The sequence below is a fragment of the Sorex fumeus genome, unplaced genomic scaffold, assembly GCF_029834395.1.
Source record: "Sorex fumeus unplaced genomic scaffold, SorFum_2.1 ptg000024l, whole genome shotgun sequence".
In the NCBI taxonomy this organism is placed as follows: Eukaryota; Metazoa; Chordata; class Mammalia; order Eulipotyphla; family Soricidae; genus Sorex; species Sorex fumeus.
The window spans coordinates 57,410,513-57,421,516 of NW_026606081.1; positions in this window are offsets into that span (position 1 = coordinate 57,410,513).

The window sequence follows — 11,004 nt, forward strand, 5'->3', positions numbered from 1 at the left end:
GGTTTCTGGGCTACGTACTGAGATGCTCAGACTTATTCCTGGCTCTGCACTCAGGAGTTGATGCTGGTAGTGCTTGGGAAGAGTTTTGGGATGAGAACGGCTGCTGTCTTTCAGCATGCAAAGTGGTTTTAGAAGGGAAGGAATTCCTTGGGATTGACTAACATGGAAGTTTGTCATTGACATATGTTCTTGATGTATGGAACGTGGATATTTGGGCTAAGGAATAGTTTCTTCTGATAAACAACAGCAAATAAGCAATCTAGAGTTTCTACACTGAGGTTAGTGGTAGTTATCCTTTGATACAATCACAAGTGTTTTTGTTTGCTTCTGTCTATATTTTCTGATCTTTCTGCAGTAAACCTTTATTGCTTTTCTAATAAGAAATGGTCACGTAGTATGGGCCCAAGAATATACTAACAGATCAATGGAACTGAATAAATAAGAGAGAAAGTGATTCAATAGATGATGGATTTGATGTGTGATAAAAGTGGAATTTCAAATCAGTGGGGGGGAGTTGGTGTTTTGATAAATTTCATTAGTTGGATTGGCTTACTGTTTGGAAATAAAAGTGAAATCTACCACATATCAAAGGCTAAATAACCTCTACATTATTTAAATGCAAAAAAATTACATTTTTGTTTGCTCTGTTTTGGTTTTAGTGTCAGAGAGAGAAATACTTTTAACCATGCTATATAAAAATAGAAGTTTTCTGGCTGGGGATATAGCTTAGTGGGAGAGGACAGACTTCTGCATATATGAGATATCAGGCTTTGGGGTTGATCCCTGGCCTTCCAAATTCCCCCAAACAATCATTTTCTCTGGAAATTCAACTCCTGTTGGACAATCAGACATGTGCAAACACTGCAGCCAGAGAGAGGGGAAAAGGGGGGGGAGGGGAGAGGGGAGAGAAAGTGAGAGGGAAAGGGGAGGAAGAGAGGAAGAGAGGGAGAGTTGAGAGAGGGAGGGAGGAGAGAGAGGGGGAGAGAGGAAGAGAGGGAGAGATAAGGGAGAGAGAGAGAGAGAGACCCATCAGCAAAGGAAGGGGCATTTAAAAATATATATATGTGGATTTTTTTTTTTTTTGCAATGTGGCATGGAAAAGACCTTTCTAAGCCTAGTTTTAACGAGGCTGGGAAATGGTATAGGGGCAAGACACTTGCTTTCACATATATCTAACCCTAATTCCATCCCTGGCACTACATGTGGTCCCCTGAGCACCACCAGGAGTCACTCCTGAGCACAGAGCCAAGAAAAGACCTTGAGCACTGCTGGGTGTGGCCCTAAAAACAGATTCTGAATAGTGTGTGGGAAGCTGATTGAGGGGTGACCCCTGGTCCGCTTCCCTCAGATAGAAGTATGAATATAGAGAAAGGGGGCTTTCGTTGTGTGCTGTGAAGATTTATTTTGAACGAACATTAGTGGGGGAAGTGTACAGCACATATGGCAGACAGAGGTTTAAAACAATATCTATGTTTATGAATGGGAAAAGGAGAGAATAGAATAAAACAACAGTGGTTATCCCCTGAGAAGAGCATAATGGGTTATTTTAATTTTCTTCTTTATATCCTCTCCTATATTTCCAAACATTTAGCAATAAAAACGCATTACACTCTCCTAGCCAGAAAACTACGATTTTTTGAATTGAAGGGCAATATAACAATAAAAGCAGATAATTAAAGAGAAGATATGAAAAGGAACCAGGTGACTAAACAGGTTTGAAAGGAGAGAAGGTAAGAGGTGCTCACTGGGAAAAGGAAAACAAGAGCGACCGTGCGCATCAGAAGGACAAAATACGTGCGCCGGACGAGCACGACAGAGCTGGCAGAGATACTCAGGAGCAACATTAAAAATCAATATAAAAACAGATGAGGATGGAGCAGCACTACAGCCGGGAGGGCACTTGCCTAGCACATGACTCAGCTGGGTTCATTCCCCAGTACCCCTGAACTCTCCCTGTGCACTGCCGGGTGTGACCCAAAAGCCAAAATCAAACCAAACATTCGAAAAACAGGTGAGCCCTCCGATCGCCTGCAAGGGAATTTTGAGCTCAGCGCATCAGTGAGTTGACTGGCCGGAAGCTGGCTGAGTCAGGGCTCCTGGGAGGGAGGGGCAGCCCCCGGAGCCTGGCTCCTCAGGCAGGGTCGTCCTCAGGAGGTCTCCTGCCTACCTTGTCCCCATCTTCCCTGTCACCATGCTCTTGGCCAGCCCAAGCGCCCTGGCTCCCGCCTGAACATTCTCAGTGAGAGTGAGTTCCAGTTCAGATCAGTCTGGAGACGTTTGCAAAGTACCTGCATCTAGAGGCAATCAGCAGATGCCAAGGAAATAAGGACTCTCAGCATCGAGGTCACAGCGCACACCTGCCCCGTGGTCCTGGCACTGCCTTTCTGTGAAGCCTGATCCAGTGGCAGCAGTAGCTGGAGTGCCTGGCATATCCAAGAAACACCCACACTGGTCAGTGCTTGCAGGACACTGCATGAGAGAACAGAGCTCGGTAGGCTTGCCCCCACCCCCCCCCCCGCCCGCCCACACACACGCACACTCTTCCCAGACCATAGGGCCCGAGTCCCGGGAGCATCTACTGAGTCTTTGAGCCCTCGGCGGCTCGGGAGGGGAGGGGGGGTGCTGGGAACACCTGTTAATCTTAGAGCATGCCCCTCCCTGGATTACAAATTAAGTCCTTCATCGTCCTACTGCGCCCAGGGCTGCTGACAGCAAAGGAGGCTGGTGAGGAGGACTGCGAGGTGCTTGTAGAGATTGTGGGGCCTGAGATCACCTGCTGATGCCACTCCGCTGGGACTCCCCCTCTGAGTGGCAGGCTGCTCGCCTGCCCTTTGTGCCATCCTGCTTCCCTTCAAGCCGGAAGTTCCTCCAGCAGCATTTCCTTTTTTGTTTCCAAGTTTTGGGGGCCACACCCAGTGATAACCCCTGGCTCTGCTTTCAGGAATCATTCCTGATAGTGCTCCAGGGATCATATGGGGTGCTGGAGGGTTGAATATGGGTATACGGGTTGGCTTCTGCAAGGCAAGTGCCCTCTCCGCTGTCCTGTCACTCCAACCCCTCTGGCAGCATTTCTGATGGTGGGCAAGTGTCTGACGTGGACTTGATGCGAAATAGATGTTGGCTGGCCTAAATAAAACATTTTCCAGGCACAGGAAGCTCTTCGGGAAGACACAACTCTCTTGTGGTCGGCGCTCCACCTGCGGAGCCAGCAGAGGCTCCCGAAGCCACCACCCGCTGACTTGGCGTATCCGCCCCCACTCCCCCACCCCTCGCCCATGCCACTTCCCCCAGCAGGCTGCGTGGCATGGCGAGCACAGGGTTACTGAGCTTCAGAATGAACCTCCAAACGGGGCCCAGCTGTGGAGCATGCAAAGACAGCTGCCCAAATGTCCAGCTTTGCAGACGGCCACCGAAGAGCAAACAGAAACAGTCACTCCCAGAGCTGCAAAGAGCAGTCCTGTGACTCTTTGGATTCCGCGGCCGTACAGGCGACCATACTATGACGCTTGGGGTGCTGGATGTGAATTATAAATTTAATTGTGGGATTCAGGTGTATCTTACTGTATTTTATTTTTAATTTTTTTTTAATTTGGGAAGTGGTTCGGAGTTCGGTGGTTGGAGAGATAGAACAGTAACGAGGGCACTTGCCCTGCACACGGCTCACTCAGGTATAATTCTTGTCTCCCCATATGGTCCCCCAAGCACCACCAGGAGTAATTCCTGAGTACATAAGCCAGGAATAGCCCCTGTGCATCGCCGGTGTGACCCCTTGCACGCAGCCAACATGGCCGACCCGAGTTCGATTCCTCCGCCCCTCTCGGAGAGCCCGGCAAGCTACTGAGAGTGTCTCGCCCGCATGGCAGAGCCTGGCAAGCTCCCCGTGACGTATCCGATATGCCAGACACAGTAACAACAAAGTCTCCAATGGAGACGTTACTGGGCCCGCTCAAGCAAATCGACGATCAACGGGAGGACAGTGACAATGATATATATATTTGGGGGGGGGGGTGAGGTACACGGTTGATTGTGCTTTGGGCTTACTTCTGGTTCTATGCTTGGGAGACCATATTGCGGGGCCTGGAATCCAGCTCCAGTTGGCAGCTTGCAAGGCAAGCACCTTTCCCACTGTATTGTCTCTGGCTTCTGTGTTTTGTTTTTGGGCAGAGCCAGCAGTACCTCCAGGCTGTGGCCCCCAAACCGGAAATTTTCCCAGCCAGAAGAAAAGTATGTGAGTTTCCAAGTTCCCCAGAATTTGTGAATTTCGAAGTGGATGTAAGTTTCAGAGTGGATGCGAGTTCCTGAGTGCATTCAGGAGTTTCCAGCTGGCTCTCCTCCCCCACAGCCCTTCCCCCAGGCAACAGCCTCCCCCCCCCACTCCCCAGAGCACTTCCCCCAACCCAACCCTGCTGCTTTCTCCTTCCTCTTCCTCTTTTCTCCTTCTCTTCCTCTTCTCTCACCAGAAATTACATCCTTTGTCTAAGGAGTAATTAATTCCGCTCAAATAAAGGTGGCAGGCGACTCTTTCCCAGGCTCACGTATTAAATGCCACGGTGGGCAGGGCCAGTCCCCCAACTCAGAATGCTGTGCCCTTGCTCTTGGAGCTTTGTGCTATGGGTCACACAGGTGACCGCACCAGCACGTGGTGAACCACACCCCACCAGAGCTTTCTACTTGCCCATTTTTGTAGGTTTTTTTTTGGGGGGGGGAGGGGACACACCCAGCAGTGCTCAGGTCTTACTCCTGACTGTGCTCAGGAATCACTCCTAATGATGCTCAGGGGCCCTTATGCGCGCTGACGATCTAACTCGGGTCCGCTGTGTACCAGGCAAACGCTCTCCCCACCGTCCGGTCTCTCTGGCTCTATCCGCCCACTTTACAAATGGCAGTGGAGGCCCCCAGAGTTTTTGCTAGTAGGTCCATGATGCGGACCGGACAGAGCCAGACCTGAAGGGACGTCTCCCTCAAGGTATCTTGAGATTCAGGGTTGTGTTCCTAGGCCTTCGCCCCGGGGTGTGGAGGGTGGGGAGGAGGCCTCTGCCCTCTCCTGCCCACGGTCTCCCAGAGAGCAGGAAGCTTCAGCGCTCCAGGCTGGATGTCTAACGATGAGGACCGGCAGTCTGCGGTCCTTCCCCCATGGGCGGCTGTGTGCTCTGAGCACAGTACTGCACCCTCCATGTCGTTCCCTCATCTTGTGACTTAGTGGGGATAGGTCCCTGAGGCACAGAGGACTTGGAGGCATGCCACTGCCGCACAGCCAGAAGAGGTCAGAGGAGTCTTTGAACTCTGATCCAGCCTCACCTCCGAGCCCTTTCGCCTCTACCCACCTTGCTGTCAGCTTCGCTGTTCTGGCCAGCACAGCCTGAGTTTGCTGACATCCAGGGACGCACGGAAAGGCAAGTCTGGTAGGTTTGCCCAGGAGGGAGACTCAGAAGCTCCCCCGCCACCCTGCTCCTGTCCAAGGCTAGCTGCCTTTCCCGTGGGGGGAGCTGCTTTGGGTTTCAGGATGGGCGCCAGAAAACAGCTAGCGTGTCGGCTGGAGCCCCGGGAACATATGCAGCTTGCCTATTTGAGGTGCAGAGGAGACTGGCGCGTACACTGTTTAGAAACAGCTCCTTCCCCAGCAGAGATGTGTGCGCCGTGAGGAAAGGCGGGGAGTGGGCTGTCTCCATCCCCTGTGGACAGGGAGGCCCAGCGAATTGAGCTGGAGGGAGAGAGCCTGTGGGCGCTCAGCTTTTCTAGGGCGCCCAGACTGGTTTGCTAAGCCAAGCAGGATCTGTTGACTCAGCTGAGGGCGGGTTGGTTGCCCAGTCAGGTGCAGCTTGATCAAAGGGTGACTGCAGCCTCTGCTCTCCTCCCTCTGGCTTTAAGCCTGTGGACATGGGTTGGTGGCCATGGCTCCCAGCTGGCTGCCTCTCCTGCCTCTCTTGAACAGGGAGCTCATAGCCCCATCGATGGCTCAGCTCCTGCCTGTGCAGGCTCTGGCTGGTCTCACTTGGCTCGGCAGTGATAGGTCGGCTTGCATGCCCGTCATTCTCAGGGTGAGGGCAAGTCCACCCCCAGTGGCCTGACCTTAGAGGGACAGAGGGATCAGGCCCTTAAACATTATTGGGAGGCCAGAGAGACAGGACAGTGGGAGGGTGCTTGCCTTGTTTGTGGTCAACCCAGGTTAGATCCCTGTGACTGAAAAGGGCCCCTAGCACCCCAGGAGCGAGCACAGCGCCAGGAGTCAGCCTTGAGCACTGCCAGGCCTGGCCACCAAAACAAACAAAAAAATATTGGTGCTGGAGGGATAATACAGCGGGCAGGGTGTTTGCACATGTTTACCTAGGTTGCACGCGGCCGACCTAGGTTCAATCTCTGACATCCTATATCGTCCCCAGAGCGTGTCAGGAGTGAGCCCTGAATACCAGGGATGTGGCCCCAAAGTAACAAAAAATATTGGGATGCAGGATGGAAGACAGGGCGTTAGGTGTCAGAAAGAGAAAGGTAAAAGGTACCACTTAGGGTAACAAATTCAGCCACAGACGCATGAGGCAGAGAGCTGTGCTGAATTACTCCTGATGGGTCCCAGAGTTCACTGGTAAGTAGATTTTGAGTTTAGTCTGTATTGTCCCATTTGGGGAGAAGGGAGAGGAGGAGGGTGCTGGGAAGTTCCCAGCTGGTCTAAAATTCTTTCTGTTTAATCCTTAACCCCACGATCACACTTGGGTACTCCCAGTGACAGCTAGAAAGCAAAGTGAACCAGCCCACCACAGGGACTGTGCTCCTGAGCGGATTCTGCAGCTGTTGCTGAAGCCAGCTGACCTCTTGACACAGCAGACAGCAGGGCTCCCTATCACGGGACTTGCTTTTCCTGTCCTGGGTAGCATCCTGAGGGCTCTCTTCTCAGCCCCCTTTTCACCTGCATGCAGTAACACAGGAATGTGGGATTTCTTGGCCCACAGAATCTAATGGGAGAGAGGCTGGAGCAATAGCACAGCGGGTAGGGTGTTTGCTTTGCATGCGGCCGACCCGGGTTTGATTCCCAGCATCTCATATGGTCCCCCGAGCACCGCCAGGAGTGATTCCTGAGTGCAAAGCCAGGAGTAACCCCTGAGCATCACCAGGTGTGACCCAAAAAAGCAAAAAAATCTAATGGGAGAGTGGGGCACCACTGGTGCACAGCAACCAGGGATAAGGGGCAAGGGCAAGGACAAGAGGTCCTGGGATCAGGCAGGGGGCATCAGGAGGCCCCAGGCTCCCCTCAGCTTGCACAGTGTCCTTAGGGATTCAGCTCAGTGGTTAGAGCCCACAGGCATCGCCTTCGGTGCTTGCTACATACCAGGCATTCTCCTAAACTTCACTCAGTGGAACTGGATTGGTTTAATCCTCTCTAGGACCTCATAAAGTAGCAGATGAGGACTTTGACTCAGAAAGTCACCTTGTTAAATGTGACACCCACCCCCCTCCCAACAGCTGGAAGCAAGGGTGTCCACCTAATGGGGTTCAGAGAGGGATGCCATTTCTTTTGATTTTTCTCCCTGAGGCACTGGGAGGCCTTTAAAAGCTTTAAGTTGGGGCTGGAGCAATAGCACAGCGGGTAGGGCGTTTGCCTTGCATGTGGCTGACCTGGGTTTGATTCTCAGCAGCCCATATGGTCCCACAAGCACCGCCAGGGGTAAGTCCTGAGTGCAGACCCAGGAGTAACCCCTGTGCATCGCCGGGTGTGACCCCCCAAAAAATAAATAAATAAAAAATAAAAGCTTTAAGTCACTAAGAGATATTGTTTGCTATTGGGGTGCTGGGAGTTTGGTCCAGAGTTTCACAAATGCCAGGCAAGTGCTCGACCTGGTACAAAGAGGATTTGGCTTTGTTTTCTGTTTCTGGGCCACAACCAGGAGTGCTTGGGGCTTACTCCTGGTTCTGTGCTCAGGGGTCACCCATGGCATGCTGGAAGACCCCAGTGAGGTACCATAATTCTAACCTTTGTCACCACGTCAGCACATACAAGGCAAGTGCCTTAACCTCTGTGAAATATTTACTTAAAGAATATTTGTAAAAGAGTGTGAGGTGTTGGAGCAATAGTGCAGCGAGGAAGGCGCTTTCCTTGCACGTGACAGACCCAGGTTCAACCCCCAGCATCCCATATGGTCCCCTGAGCATCGCCAAGAGTCATACTATTGGGAGCTCTGGGGAGAGCTGGTAGGGCACTTGCCTTGCACGTGGCCGACCTAGTTCGATCTCTGACGTCCCATATGGTCCCCTGATCCTGCCAGAAGTGGGCCCAAGGTAGAGAGCCTGTCTTGACATGGGAACCCTAGATTTTATCCCTGGTACTTCAGTTGTTTAACACCACTCTTAGCACCTCCTGGAATGACCCCGCCCCAGCACCATCTGGTATGGCCCCTCAAAAGATTGGGAATAATATTACGTAGTAGATCGGGGGAAAGCGGTCAACTGGATGGTGAAGGATAGAACTAGACTTAAAACTTTCTTGGTTGTTGTTTTGGGCCACACTCAGCGATGCTCAGGGGTTATTGCTGGCTGCACTTTAGAAATGACTCCTGTTGGTACGCAGGGGATTGAACCCGAGCGGCAGCTTGCAAGGCCAATACCCTCCCAACTGTCCTGCCACCCCAGCCGCTAGAATTATGCTTATTGTGGTAGGTGTCAAGGGTCGGATCCACCAGCTGGTTTCAGCAGTGCACCTGGAACTTCATCAGGTGTTAATGCCAGTATCCAGGGGGAGCTCTGGCAGGCAGGCAGTCTGTGGGAGTGAAAGGCTGAGGAATACCTGAGAGATGTTTCCACGGTGGAATCAATGTCAGGGCGCGTCCAGGGTGGTGGGGGGGGGTGGGAATGCCGTGCCAGGTTTCTGGTTGGTCGCCTCTTGGACAGTGGCCCCATTGACGGAAGCCCAGGGCGGGGGAGGAAGGTTTGGCATGCTGGCCGGAGAACGGATGAATTGCTTTGTTTTGGACAAGTGGTGAGTAAAGAAACCATGCAGGTGGAGACGGCCCCAGGCTCGTGACATACATGCTGAGACCCAGGAGGGCCGGGCCTCTGGGCAACAACACCCCATCTGTGCCCTAGCTCTGCTTGCATGTGCCTGCGTGGACCCTCCCTAAGCCCAGAGCCAAGCACTGTTCTGGTCCTCAGTGCAGAGGCTGGGTTAAGGCCAGGCAGGTGGTGAGGGGCGTTTGGGGTCATGAGGAGATGGGGTTAGAACCTGGGCCTCCCGCGTGCAAAGCATGTGCTTGGCCCTTCGAACTCTCTCTGGACCCTGGAGTGGGTGCCTTGTTTGCAGGAACCTGATTTCATCCCCAGGATTCCCCTCACAGTGCTGGGGGTGACCCCAGAGCACTGAGCCAGGAGTAACCCCTGAGCACTACCCGGTGTGGCCCCAAATCCCAGAAGAGGGTGCTGGAGAGGGGGATAGTGTGCAGCCTGGTGGTGATGTTCTGTGACCCAGGAGTGGTCGGGACCCAAGGGAGGGGCTTGGCCTCGAATGGCAAAGGCCCGCTCCTTCCTGCTTTGAGCTGCCTCCAGGCCCTGGATAGATTTCTCCCTCCCTCCCTTCTCTCTCTCTCCCTGCTTCCCTCCCTCTCTCTCTCTCTCTCTCTCTCTCTCTCTCTCTCTCTCTCTCTCTCTCTCCCTCTCTCCTTCTCACTTTCTTTCTTTTTGCTTTTGAGCCGTACCTGGTCATGCTTAGGACTTACTCCTGGCTCTGCACTCAAGGGTCACTCTTGGCGGTGCATGGGGGACCACATGGGATGCGGGGGGTCAAGTCCAAGTGAGCTGCGTGCAAGGTAAACATCCTACCCCCTGGACTAGCCGCTAACCTCCTTTTTGGTGGGAAATATCATTCATCTTTTCAAATTATTTATTGGGGGCCCGTAGTGATAGGACAATTGGGTAGGTGCTTGACTTTGAACGGGGCCAAACTGGGTTCAATCCCTGGCACCCCAAATGATACCCTGAGAACCACAAGGAGTGATTCCTGAGCGCAGAGCCAGGAGTAACCCCTGAGTATTGTTGGGTATGGCCCCAAAAAACAAAACAAAACATATATATGTATATGTATATATATATGTTTTTTATATATACACATATATATAAAAAAAGGGCCAGAGAGAAGATAGGACAGCAGGTGGGTCACTGCTGGCCTTACATGTGTCCAACCTGGGTTTGATCCCCAAAATCCCATATGGTCCTCTGAGCACTGCCAGGGATAATTCCTGAGAACAGAGTCAGCAGTAACCACTGAACAAAACTGGGTATGACCCCCGAAACCAAAAACAAACAGTAAATAAAATTCCTTTTTGGATCCTAGAGTAACTGACAGCCCAACCCAGCGCTGACTCCATTTCCAGGAAGTGGGGCGAAGAGTGAAGTGTGAACAGGAAGCCAGTGCTTGGGAGAGGAAGGGGCACACAGCCGGTCACAGGGGTGGCTGGTTTCAGTTCCTGGGCCCAGCTCTTGCTCTCCCGTGCACGCGGCTTGTCTGATTCAGCCCGAAGCATGATCCCTGACAGCAGGAAGCCAAGACTGGGAAGTCAAGTAACTTCCTAAAATCTGTTCCGCCGCTTAGAACCTCATACTTGGACCAGTTCTCACTTTTCTCTTAAGACCCCACTGCTTTTTTTTTTTTTTTTGCGTTTTGGGTCACACCCAGCGATGCACAGGGGTTATTCCTGGCTCATGCACTCAGGAATTACTCCTGGTGGTGCTTGGGGGACCATATGGGATGCTGGGAATCGAACCCAGGTCGACTGCAAGCAAGGCTAACACCCTACCCGCTGTGCTGTTGCTCCAGCCCCAGACCCCATTGCTTTTTAATTGATTTTTCATAATTGTATATTTCCCCCACTCTGTAATTGAATCATAATCAACATAATCAAGGAGGTTAAGAAGTCCCGAAGGTGTTAGTTGGAAGCCGGACACCCAGAGGCCAAGGGTGGGTCACTCCCAGTCTGGGGCCAAAGACCAGTATTCCTGCTCAGCGGGGCAGTTGCTTCCTCTGAA